Below are 14,723 nucleotides of genomic sequence, written 5' to 3'. Positions count from 1 at the left end.
ATTACATGTTTGACGATTCGTTTGCGAATTTAAAATATTCCCAACAAAGCTAAAATTTACCTAAAATAGCCAAATATCAGATCCATTTTAAGTTCAAAACTCAAACTGCATCCTCTAGTCTTAATGATGTCTTCTCCTATTATTTCGTATAATGCAAGAGATTATTTAAATTTGAAAGAGGCCATATAAACACTCATCTCAAGGGAAATTTATGGCAGTTTCAAGAATAATAATTTCACTATAAAGCCCCAGATTTTACCAACGTTTTTTTTTTCTTTTCAAAAAATCGATATAATTAGAAACTGATTTCTCAGGCATGCTTTATATATAGAGAGAGAGAAATTGTCTCAGCTACCACAATTTGATAAGTTTTTTCAAATTTTCCACCAAAAATTTAATTTGGCCAAAAAATATTAGTAAACCACTTGTACAAATATAATTTTACTTGCAATATGATGTCAACAATTGACAATTGTTAACATAGATGTCAATAATCGACATCTATTGTTGACATCTATATCAACAATTGACATAAATTGTTAATGGTAAAATTGTATTTATACAATGGTTTAATAGTATTTTACGCCAAATTAAATTTTTAATTAGAAATTAAAAAAAAAACTTAACAAACGGTGGTAGTTGAGGTCATTTCTCTCTCGTGTGTGTGTGTGTATATATATATATATATAAAATATATATATATATAATATATATATATACACACACACAAGCAATATGCCCTGGCGTTGCCCAGGAGGCTTGATAAATTTTAATTTAGATAATAATGTGAACGGTTTGCAATTGTTGGTTGTCACTTGTTATACATAAAAATTAGCATCTTTTTACCATTTTTTAATATATATTTAAAACCATTTTAATTAAATAATAACTCAGATATAAAAAAAAATAATAGAAATAATAAGTTGTAATTAAACACAATTTTTTTTAGCAACACAAAAATTATGATTAACCAACATCATTACTTATATGTTCATTAGTTTTCAATAATTGTACTGAATATAAATAATTTGAATTATAAAACTATTAATCGCTTAATAATTGTTATCGTTTTAAAGTTAGTTTAGGGAATTTTCATTTTTATAGTTGTTTTTGGAATTTTCGCTTTTTAGAGTTGTTTTTGTAATTTTCGTTTTTTAAAGTCGTTTCTGAAATAATTGTAAGTTTATTTTTAAAATCGTTTATGGAATTTTGTAAGTTTTAAAGGTTATTTATAAAAAAAAAAAGTAAGCGGTACCGTAGACATAACAGAAAATGTTTCTAGATGAATAGTGAAAAACGGTCTTCACACACACACACACACGGATTCGCATCTATGTATTTGTATTATGTGCAACTTGCCTATTTATATTTACATGACGTGTTCAGAAATTAGAAGCTGGACCGCTAATTAGAACTTGACACGTTGTTAGCTTCAAACTAGATCATCAATAAAAAAAATGATGAAAACAAATTTAGCATTATATAAAATAAAAAAAAAATAAACAAAACTCTTACTAGAAGCGGTTTAGCCAATTGGAACACGTTTCCTATTGCATAATTTAGCATCCTTTACCCACATGTTGTAGTGTGTGTGTGTGTCTATTTTTTTTTTTTTTAGTCTAATAAAAGAGAATGGTAAATTTTGGACAAATGAAATGTAAATGCTCTAATTGCGAGTCTTGCAGCTCAAGACACTCAAGAGTCAAAACACCTATAAAGAGTCCACCTTCCCATTTCCGATACTCATTTAATCCAAACACACACACACTCTCTCTCTCTCTCTCTCTCAAATTTGGTTTCTTCTTCATTTTGTCCATAACCGGAATTAGATTCCAGGCTCTCAGATTTCTACGGATTCCGACGAAATCAACCATCCCCGGCCGTACAAATGAACCGGATTCATCCCGGAGCTCCGCCGATGGAAAACCATAGCCTCCGGCTTCCACCGCCGCGTGGGAGAATTCTGAAAAGGATTCTGAAGAGTATGATTCGATGTATGGCGGCGACACCGCCGGGATACACCTCCGACGGCAGTTCTTACATCTCTGGACTTCTCAAACCGCGGAAATGACCACGATCATCGTCGATCTATCCATCGATCGACGGATATAATTCCAGATTTTTTACTATATTGTCAGGATTTTTGTTTCACTTATTCCTTTTTTTTCCCGTCATTTCGGATGTGTGTCCCGTCTGTTTTGTGTTGGCGAAGGGTATAAGGGGACAGAGCGTTAGTGCTCTGTTTTTTTTTTTTTTTTTTTTTTTTAGTTTTTGGTGACCATATATTTTTTGTTTAGTTACAAAAGTGATGTATGTTGCTTTTTCTTGTTTTGCTACCAATGTAATATATATACAATTTGTTTGATGTTTATTTATGGATTGGTTCTACGTCTGGTTTTGTTTCTCTTTCGATGTTTAAAATCAAATAAGTTGGGTATGTTACTTTTAGTAATTGATGATCCAAAATATGAATTGACAATAGCTCGAGAAGCTCTTTTTCAAGATAGAAACCGGAATAAATTTTAGTGACACAACTTCTATCTAGAGATTGACTACACGCATTTTTACCTACCTTTTTTTTTTTTTGGCTAAAGAAATTATTTGTTTTGCATGGCTTTAGTTTTAGTATGTGATGTAATCACTTTTTTCCTTTTTAAGAAATTATCTTTTATGTCTATTTTGAACATTAATTTCATAAGATTCTCAATTAATTTAATTCAAGAAAGAATGTTTTTCATTATATACTTTTCTACCCAAATTGTCAAATGAACCATCGAGTTTTATAAAAGTAATTAGGGTAATTTAGACATATGGCATAATTGGGGAAATTATGTTCATCGTAATTAACTAATCATAACAAAAAATTAATGTAATATTTTTTTTAGGCAATCTTGAAAATAAAATAAAGGGCAAACTAGCAATGTAGCCTTTTTGAAACTTGATATTTAAGATCTAGTCCACATTTGGTAAATTTTGTAATCTAGTCATTTACTGAAATTTACGGCTATGAAATATCGAATATACCCTTGTGTGGTTTAAATGAGTGAAAATAAAATAGTAGCCAACATTTGACTCCTACTAATAAGAAAGTCAACAACATCATCAGACTTAGTACACGCTTAGATTCAAATTTGAATATTTAAAAGGAAAATCATTAATGAATATAATATAAAAAACAAATTAAATATTGATTAAAATAAGTAACTTGTGAATCGTTAATAAATTTTCGTTAATTTTTAATTATGCGTGTAATAAATAAACTAAAATAAATAGGCGAGATATTCAGCCAACTTTTAAACAAATGATAAACATGTAAATTGTTAAATGACTAATAAAAGTCACGTCATTAATTGTGCCTATGTTTGAAACTTATCTGAAAAGTTGATTAGATTGCAATTTCCATATTTCAAGTGGTTTAGTCCATATAATTTTTCTAAAATAAAAGAGGTTGAAATTACTAATAACTAAAAAAGGAAATTTAGATATAAGGCATATTTAGACCCCTTATATTAGATTTTTGTCTAAATATCAAATGCTTAAGAAAATAATTCAGGTAAGAAAAGTTTATGCGTTATATTAAGAAGATACAAAGCCTATGATGAACTATATTTTTTATATTTGAATAGTAAACTTTAATTTTAATGGAAGAAACAAGAACTCCTTCTAAAACCTATTATGACCAAAGTTCCAACCCATTTCAGGTTCGTAGCTCAAATTGTCTAACATGTTTCAGTAGCTCTTCAGTAATGAGGATTAATGCTCTAATCAGCGTATAAGTGGCAACTCATATAAACAGTTTAGTTTAAGGTTTTATTAATCCATTATTATTATTTATTATTATTGGGGTATCTTCAACACAGTTTCCGAGTAACTTCAGTTAAACCCACATCACACAATGATATCTGATAAAATTCTGTTAGATAGCAATGTTTAAAAAAAAAAATTGCTCTTGTTACTTGTATATATTTATTAGCGATATTGTGTTGATCCGAAGGATAGCTGATAAAAATATAAAAATTACGTTTTTTTTTCAAAGCCATCATTATTAGAATTATACTTTTCTTTTCCTCTTTTTTTTAATACTATTAATAGGTTTATACTTTATACTTTACTATAGTACATCAAAGATAAACAATATTATCTTTTTAACGTTTACTGAAAAAGACCCTTCACGTCACCCTTACCTCCTCGCTCTATTAAAAATCATCATCTTTACAAATTAAAATAATTTAATAATAAAGCCCCTTGGGCATCGTCAAAAGGTTAATGGTTTATTTTAAGGGCTAAAAAAGCTGTTCTTTGTCTGACCATTTCTTAGGCTACGCCCACGAATATCACCAAACGGATATCTTCTTCGGCATCAGACTTAATCGAGGAGAAGAAAAAACGTATTTTTCTAATTAAAATGGTTTACTTATATATTTTACAAATGGAAATATTATGGCTTTTTTTTTACGTATTTCTAGAGTTCCAATTACATGGTTCAATTATATGTTTTCCAATATTATGAGTAAATATATTTTAACTTCAATAGTTCAATCTAAAAAACAAAAACAAAAACAAAAACAAAAAGAGGAAGATAAAATAATAAAAGGTCGATTTATGTTTCTTTTCGAATTTATAATATGTATGGTGACTTGGCCAAACAAACGCCTTTCTTGACTGTTTTTGGTTCGGTTACGTGTGTCGGCACTAATCAGTACATTTGTTCCTCGTCATATTTCCCAATTTATCATACATTTAGTTTGTGAGACAGAAAAATAAAAATAAAAAAGTGATCATGAGTGATTGGTCACTTTGGAGATGTTTCTCTTTGGGCACTATGTTAAATATATATATATATATATATATATATATATATATATATATATATCATATAAATATTTTGTGCCTCCCAAAATTCTAGTTGCCGTGCTCTTTCTCAAACAATCAAAACTTTAAATTTTAATTTTTGGTATCGTCACTTACCCTACAATACGAAAATTCCGATAGTTTCAATTAATGGAGGATCTCGTCATAGGAAAAACAATACTTTTATCTTTATATTAATATTCGTGTTTTCTTTTTCTTTTGATTATGTTTCAATAATCCAGACTTATTAAACTTGACTTTTATATCTGTCGATTAGGCATGTATCTCAATTTGACAAGACCCCTAAAACTAAAATTGCAATCTACAACAGACGCCAGCGTTTCCACTCGTGATTTGTATAGTTTTCTGATAATGATTGTTTGTCTGCATAGACGAAAATTATAAGTTATTTTGTTATGTTTATGATTGTTTGAGGTTCACTCTACATTTTCTTCTTATATAATTTTTTATATTTTATTTGTGTTATTATTGTAATTTAAATCTTTGATGTTTATCAATATGTTTTTTGAGGAGATCTTTATAATTTATATAAAAAAATTATTTCATGAACTTTAAACTGAACGCCATTAATTGTAGTCTAGAGATGGGCCGATCTAGTTATTTCATTTATATTTGGAATTCAATTTACATTCAACGTGTTTGGTTGAATATTGAAGCAAGGTGTAAAGAGATACGTATGGAATAGAGATGGAATATCGTACGTAAACATTTAATTTATATTTGTTTTGTTGGAGCGATACGAGATCACATGAAGTGTTAGATTCACCTCGTCGGTCCCAACAAATCCATGGTTGCCTTGTCTGCCACTAAAATGGCAAAAATTGCTTAAGGGTAGTAGTAGTGGGTGAATGAATTTTCAAAGATAAACGAGAAAACTAAGACCAGTAAATGTAGCCAATTAGGAAAAAAAATCATAACATGAAATTCAAATGAGTCAAAATATGAAAGCTAGACACTTTATTTTCAAAATATCTCAAACTAATTTTTTTTTTATTTAAAAAACGGATAAATATACATTTACAGCTTATTGATCCATCTATTATGTATGAATTTCATCGTACACCATCGTAAGACATTGTACACCATCGTAAATCTGTATGAATTTTATCGTATGCCATCGTACAATATCGTATACCATCGTAAGACATTGTACACCATCGTAAATATTAATTTTTTATTCCGCGAACACTACTGGAAATCCCGGAAAGAAGCTTCTGTTCCGGTTCAACGATAAATTTCGATCCTTAATGGTCGGAAGCATTCGTTCCGTTAAGGACCGAAATTTTTGGTCATTGAGATGGAATAGGGTTTCAATCGAGAGAGAGAAAATCTCTTATTCTTGTTGTATGTAAAGTGTTTGTTATTATGATTGAATGAATATTTCAATGCACAATATTGTTTACATATATGGACTCACAACTAACTCTAACAAAATCTTGCTTTCGCTAACATCTTGATCACTCAACATTGACTAGGTTAATTGAGTCAGTGTTACACGCGGACTGTGCCACCTTAGCATATACTTTATTTCATTGAAAGTGGAACATTTGTTATGTATCGTTACCCAGGATGAGTCGGGTTTCAATGTTGGAAGTTATAAATCGATGCATTTCCCTCCTATAAAAGGAGGTCGAACTATCTCATTCCAACAAACCGAATCCAAACATTCAAAGTTTCCTCTCCTCCTCCGAAATTGTTTTAATTTTTCTTATCGTTTTGTGGCAATTTATAATATGTGGTTTTTGTTTGCTGAAGTCAAACCGTGTGGTGCAAAGCTCGTTTTGTCTGTCGTTGTATCATGTTGGGAGTCTTTCGCTAAAATATTATTTCGCTTAAATATTCTGTCACCCGTGGAAGAGCAGTAAAAAATTTCAAAGAAATTGTAAAACGAGCCTCAACATTCTCCTTTTCCTTTTCATACCGATTAAGATTTGGTCAAGTTTATTTTTGTATTCGCTACTTCTAATTATTTTTTATGTTATTTGTTTTTTTTTTTCCATCTTATCAGCTTTCCAAATATTTATTTATTTTCGCAATCGTCTATAATTCTCACCAATATTTATTTATGTTATTTGTTTTTTTTTCCATCTTATCAGCTTTCCAAATATTTATTTATTTTCGCAATCGTCTATAATTCTCACCAATATTATTATTAATGTTTGTTAATCGCGTTTTTGGATTAGCACTTAGAACCGTCCGTGGTTCGATCTGGGGCCGGACCCTATGACCGCACGTAGGTTGAGTTTGGTGAAGTTCTTCTATTCTCGTCATCCTTGCCTCATCGGAAAGTGGTTTCCACCTTCGTGTTATTCATGTTCTTCGTGTTCGTCGTGTTCTTCGTGTTCTTAAATCTGAGAATCAAGAAACATGAACTAGGGGGCGTGGAGGGTTTCCCCCGACGCGCGCTCCGACGCTCAACATTAGTAGAGGTGGGGGGTCTCATCTCGTCTCTGGAGGGTAGAGAGAGGAAATATTTCTCTAGTGAGAGAGAGGCAGAGCTTTTTTCAAGTCTCCAGAGAACTTACCTTGAGAGAGAGTTTAGATGAGTATTTATTAGAGGTTTGAGACTTGTCTTGATCATGAGTTGAAGGAAATAGAGGTTGGAAGCAAGTTTTTCCTTGTGGCAAGTGGGGTTGGCGACAAGAGGCTTTGGGCAGGTTGGCAACAAGAAACCCTTGGCAGGTTGGCGGCAAGGAGCCTCGGGAAGGTTGGCGACATCATAGCTAGATGAGTTGACGACAACTGCCTCTGGGTGGATTTTTGGGGTTGGCGACAACTGCCTCTGGGTGGATTTTTGGGGTTGGCGACAACCTGGAGTGGACGACATTTTGGGTTGGCGTCACCTCAGCTTTGTGCCGGCATCAAGTTGGCTGCATCATTAGGTTTGAGCCATCAGGTTGGCGTCACCTCAAGTTGGTGTCAACTCAAGTTGGTGTTACCATCAAGTTGACGACATGGTAGGTTGACGACGTCATCAAGTTAGTGGCATCGTCAGGTTGGCGTCACCTCAAGTTGGTGTCACCATCAGGTTGATGGCAAGGCAGGTTGGCGACACTATCAGGTTAGTGGCATCGTCAGGTTGGCGTCACCTCAAGCTAGTGTCACCATCAGGTTGATGGCATGGCAGGTTGGCGCCATCAAGATGTCGTTTTAGCTCTAGGAGTGTCATTTCTACCTTGCGAGAATCTGACCCAACAATTTTGCTAACATGTTGAATTGCTTTTGGTAGATAGAAAAACTTACTGAATTAATGATGCGGGGTTGATTTTAATTTGGTGCAGGATAAAAGTCGTATTTAATTATATATCTGGATGTATTTTTATATCGATGCTTTGTTGGTTTTGAAAATTGGGATTTTAGAGGTACTTGTACATGCAAAGATAAAAGCAGATATATAGTATTTTTGTGTATTTGGATTAAGTTTCTAAAATACAGTTAACATTGGAATAACATTCGTGAAACCATTCTCTTACTAACGCGTTTTAGCTGATTGTCACGCGTTTTTTCTTACATTCACGAAACCGTTCTAACATTCGATATTAATCATATTTTGTACCTGGAAAAGGTAAATTTCGGGTAAATGAAATTCAAATGTCTAAGAGTCTATGTCATGAGAATTAAAATACTAAAAAACATTAGTAAAAAAAAAAAAACTCTATAAATAATTTACTCTTTTGCTTCCTCTTTCCGTACTAAAAATACACAAGCTCTCTCTCTCTCTCTCTCTCTCTCTCTACAAGCACAAACACTCTCTCTCTACAAGCACAAACTCTCTCTCTCTCTCTCTCTATCTTTTCTTCTTTTTGCATGAACTGTTTTCGTCTCTCTACTTCACTACAGCAAAACCAACTCCTCTTCCTCAAATTCATTTCTTTTTCATTTTTTCCGTGGTCGGAATCGATTCCAAGCTCTCTGAGTTCCACGGATTTCGTCGAAATCTGAAAATCTCCGCCGCCGTACAAGTCAACCATACACTTCCCAGACCTCCGACGGCGAACACGCAGATGGAAAACCCTAACCACCGGATTCCGCCGCCGCGCGGGAGAGTTCTGAAAGCGATTCTGAGGAGCCTGCTCCGTTTCGGCGGCGCGTCTCTGACACCGCCGGGATTCACCTCCGACGGCGGATTTTAACTCTTTTGGCCTCTCAATCCACCGAGTTAACGACGATCGATCGATCGATGGGTTAGGGTTTGGGTGGGTGTGTAAAATGTGTAATTTGAAGACTTTACGATAGTGTTTTTGTTTTCTCTTATTCCTTTTTTTTTCGTCCTCTGATGTTTGTCCTTTCTTTTTTGGGAGGTTTGTTATAGGTTGTTATATAAGGAGACAGAGCGTTGATAATTTTCTTTAATTGATTTTTATTTTTTTGGTTTTAAACTGTGTATTCTCTGCTTAGTTGGAAAAGTAAATGGGTATTGTTTGTCAATTGTCACCGGTGTAAAATAAAATAAATCCAGTATGTTTTGGCTCAAAACTTTTGGGTATTATGAACTGAATTTGATTTTTGACAATTTCTGGTTACTTTTTAATAATTGTTCAAAATTGAATAAGATGAAGATGGCAATAAATTGAACTATAGGTAAATATATTGGCCTTTATCTATTAGCGACACGAAAATAAATAATATAAGAGTTACAACTATCTACTTCTTTCTTCAAATAGGGAAGCTTTTGCAATTAGTGCGTTTTTTTTTTTGCGCTTTCAGTAAAATTAATTATGTCATATTCTTCTATGCATAGATGGTATTCTTATTATGGCTATTTTCGAGTTGCTTTCTAGTTTTTACCACAATTATATGCCCAGGATTCTCTTAACGACGATAAGCACTCCCAATCGAACGAGCCACATAATGATCAAATGTTTTGACGATTCTTACGGCTCTTTTTTTTTTTTTTTTTTTTTTTGAATGGTGAATAATAAAATGAAAAAAAAGGAATTACCTACAAAAAATAAATTTTATAGAAAATGCGTGACTCTACTCAATAATAGTTGGACATTTTTAATTGCACAATGAAAAGCTATTCTAATTTCTATTTTTTTGAACAATAACGAGAGAGACATTTTTTGTTTTTGTTAATTTAACCAGAGATACATTTGTGTTCGAATTTTGACCGGCATTTTGTCCATAGTTGGATAAGTGCCGTATTAGCATAATAATATATATGGCTTTTGTGACTCTCATATGGCATATGGGCATATGGCTTATAGAAAAAAAATTTCACAAGCTATCGACTTTCTGTTTTCTACATTTCATTTTCGCTTTTTTATTTATTTTTAGTGTCACACACCTCTCGTTGTTTTCTCTTGATACTGTAAAAAAATAACCCCAACGTTTAATTCTTATCACCACACACATAGAACAGAACTAGGGAAAGAATGTGGAACCTAATGATACATTTTTTTTTCTTGGTTTGATTAAGATAGGGGAGATTTTACTCAGTGTATAAGAAAATATAAAATTTGTGCCCAATAGAGATTAACGAGAAAGATTTAAGAAAATTGAAAATAATTTATTGTGATGGAAAGTTTTTGACACGATTCTCTTAGAATCGACTAAGACTCTCGTTGACAAAATTGATAATATAAGGAATGCAAATTTGAGAGGCATTTATTAAAAAATCTCCCACCTTATCTTAAAACGCGCAAATTAAATAAGCATTCTAGAAAATAAATATAATCTCAAAACTCCAGTCATCTTACTTCCAGTTCTAATATCTTTATAAGCCGTTACTCTTAGGAAATAAATGTTTAAAAAATATTATTAAAATAATACTTTCAGAAAATAGAGACAAATTGCAAAGGAAAAATATTAAATGAATAAACTTGGTCAAGACAGAAATAAGTACAAAATCGGATGAAAACCTCAATCGGTATACTCAAAGAAGAAAAGAAAGATCGTTTGGACATTCTCTTTAAATTGCTATTGCTCTCCCATGGGTGATGCTGAAAACGACGACCAACCACATCACAGAACACAACGGCGGACAAGACGAGGCACTAAGAGACTCGGCTTCGGTGAACTAAAACAACTATGTTATAAACAACCATTGGACTACAAAGGAAAAAACACAATATCGAAGAGGGAGAGAGGAATGCTAAGATATATATACTTGCTTTCGGTGTGTCTTTGAATGAGAGCTCAAGCCTCTTTATTTAGGCAAGGATAGCAACTGTTTCAAGCTCACATCATTAAGGCTCGATCAGACCTTAATTGATCATTGAAATGAATGTTACAACCGTTTGAAATTACATGCTCTGAAGCGAAATGCACGAGATAAATGCATTGACGTAATTAAATGCATGATTTTCTTCTTCGAGCATACCGGTTGAGGTTTTCATCCGATTTTGTATTTATTTTTTGTACTGTTCACGTTTATTTATGTAATAATTTTCTTTTGTAATTTGTCTTAATTTTCTGAAAATAATATTTCTAACAATAAAAAGATAAAAATCTCTCGGAGATAGTAAAAACCATAAAAACAAATTGCAGAAAAAATTAATTTTATAAATTTTATAATCAAGATTTATATTTAATAAAACATATACAATATATATATATATATATATATATATATATATAATTGCATGTGAAATTTATGTGACGGTACATAGTTTACCATTAAAATTATAGCGCTATGATGCCATAGTGGTATAATCGGTAACTCAATCATTAATTCATAGGGGTGTATTGATGACAACTTTTGTTTTAAATAAATTATGATAAAAAATAGTAACTTTAATTAATCATACATCAGATAATAAGATCTTATTATCATAAATTTTGTTAGGGCAACTTCGAGTTGCTGATACCGACATGAATGTCGCATCTTTGATTCACGTGTAAGTAATTTATTGTACAGACTTACTGACAGTTAAACTAGAACATGACTATGCCGCTATAATACCCGTTAAGGAAAGGTAAACTATTTCTCAACGGATAAATCACTTGTTAAAACAAATAAATAAACGAGTATTTTATTAATAGAGTTTTTGCATATGTATATGCCTCAATTACTTACAATTAGATGGATGGGAGTATTTAAATAGCGTTGACTACATATCACAAATAAACTATTTACCAAAATAATTGCGAGTCATCGTGGATAACTCAAATCTTGAGATAAACTATCATATTTTTTGTAAAGTCCACTATAAAAGAAAATAGAGCAGAACAAAGACGAAAGAGTGGTATAGTTATAGACTCAACCTCTTTATTGAAATTCGGAGTATTTAGTTTGAGTGACAATATATCGATATTTGAAGTCTCTTCTTACGTTAAGACATGAGCTTAATACTATGAATTAATGACTTGTTTTCATTTATTGAAGTTTAAAAAATTTATTTGTAATCTGAGATTAAATATTTTATATAATCAAATATTGAATGCATGAATGAAAGAATAATATACAATATATATATATATATATATATATATATATATATATATATATTCTCTATTGAAAATTGAAAGGAATGGCCTTTAATGAAGTCTCTTGGCATCACCAAAAGGTAATTGTTTAGTTTTGGAGGCTAAACATGAAGGGTTAACGTAAACAAGTGTTCTTTTGTTTGACATTATCCATTAATGGTCTATCAAAATTATATGCCCACGTAATAACGATTCTAAAATTGTAGAATATCACCGACGAATAGTTTCGGCGATAGATTTAAAAAAAATGTACTTCTGGAATTCCATTTTTTTAATAAACTTCTAGAATTCCATTTAATTGGTATTAATCATTTTCCGAATGGCTCAATCTATTCAACAAGCGTCTTTCTTGACTATTTTAATTAACTTTGGTTTCCTGTGTCGGCACCAATGTTCAAAATATCGATACCGATACCCATACCGAGGTTCTGATTTTACGGATATATCGAGTATCGACGGATATATCGACGGATATTCTATAACAATTTTAATACCGACTACCGATTATATCGGTGATATATCGATGATATATCGATTATCGACGGATATATCGACAAAAATCTTATAACAAAATATAATAAAATATGTACCACTATTTATATTTTTAAATTTCTAATAAAACAATCAAATTTAAAATATACCTATAAGCTATAACTTTTTTCTTATAGATATACATTACTTTCTCAATATTAAAAAATGTAATAAAATATTTTTTCAAAGAAATTGTAATATTTTTTCTACTACATTACAAATATTCTTTAAAAAAAAAGAAAAAAAAGAATAGTATTATATATTTAATTATTTAGTCTATTAGTAATTTAGTATAGATATTATATATATAAAATACGTTATGTATCATACATATATTTATATGTATAATAAAATATAAATAAAGAAATATTGACAATATCATTATACTAAGTAAAATTAATAAGTAAAATGTATAAATAATAAGAAATAATAAATAAAAAATAAAATAAAAAAAATAAAAAAAAACGATATTTTCAAATTTTGACGATATTTTATCGATATTTGTCGATATTTTGGATTTTTTAACTAAACAATATTTTGTCGATATATCATCGATATTTTACCGATATTTATAAAACGATAACGATTACAACGGATATTTTACCGAGACTCTTAAAAAAACGATATATCGGCGATATATCACCGATATATCCCGATATTTTGAACATTGGTCGGCACTAATCATAATTGTTGTCCCATGCCGTATTCCAAATTTATTTCTAGTGACATTCCAAGCAAAAAATAATTATTTTATTTTCTTTTATAATTTCATGCAATAGCTAGATTTCGTTTGAGAGAATGATAACGGTGGTAATCAATCTAGCGTCAATGCGTATTTTCCTCATAAAGAAGACAAACATACTTCATATATAAAGTGATTATTCTCCATTTGCCACCAATTTCATAACATTTTCCCATTTTCCACCAAAAGACTAATTTTTCCCAAAATGCCACCATCTATGTCAACAATGTTGACATCTATTTTTTCCCTTCACTATGAGATGTCAATATTGTTGACATAAATGTCAACAATGTTGACATCTCGGTGGCATTTTGGGAAAAATTAGTCTTTTGGTGGAAAATGAGAAAATGTTATGAAATTGGTGGCAAATAGGACAATTCCTCCGGAATCAATATATAAAGTCTAAATATGATAAATTTACCGCAAACATCTAAAGTGAGTGCCAATTACTCTAATTTGCTTGAACCTCTAAATTCAGAGTGTTTTATGTTAGTATTTGCCGTAGTTTATTTTTATATAATTAATTTTCTAGTTCAATTTGTAAAATTAGTCCAAATCAAATGAGATTGGTTTAAAAGAAATTAAGCGTAAAGAGTATCTGACTGATTTTTTTAACAAAAAAAAAGTAATTAGTAAATTAAAACGTTTGTGATTGTTACATAAACAACGTTTCATAAATTTTAAATAAATAATCATAAAGATAATGTGACATTTCTGATTTTCTATTTTATTGAAGTAAAAAAGTGGAGTATTTATGTAAATTACGTGATTATTTAATTAAAATTTACGAAACCAAAGGTATAAAAACGTGAAATTGCCAATATAGTTATATATTTAATGAACATTTTTTTAAAAAGATAATCGAGAAGACTGAGACTAATAAACAAAGCCAACAGAATGCGACCACGAGAGAAGAAGAAAAACTGTTAATTTTTTTTGTTGTAGCTGTTCTACAATCATTTTATTTGGTCAAAATGAAAATGATAAATTGCGGCTGATATTATATGTTTTTCCTTCCTTCTCAACGAAGCTTTTTACTTTTCGTTTGACCCTGCAACTTGTAACAAAATATTATTTATATACTACGATAAATATACATTATATATATATATATATATACACACACATTTTTCCCTTTGAAATTTGG

Source organism: Urtica dioica, chromosome 11, assembly GCF_054948205.1.
Source record: "Urtica dioica subsp. dioica isolate 48M chromosome 11, U.dioica_male_clone48M_v1_H2, whole genome shotgun sequence".
Taxonomy (NCBI): domain Eukaryota; kingdom Viridiplantae; phylum Streptophyta; class Magnoliopsida; order Rosales; family Urticaceae; genus Urtica; species Urtica dioica.
The sequence above is the reverse complement of the archived record's forward strand: the minus strand, read 5'-3'. Positions refer to the sequence as shown.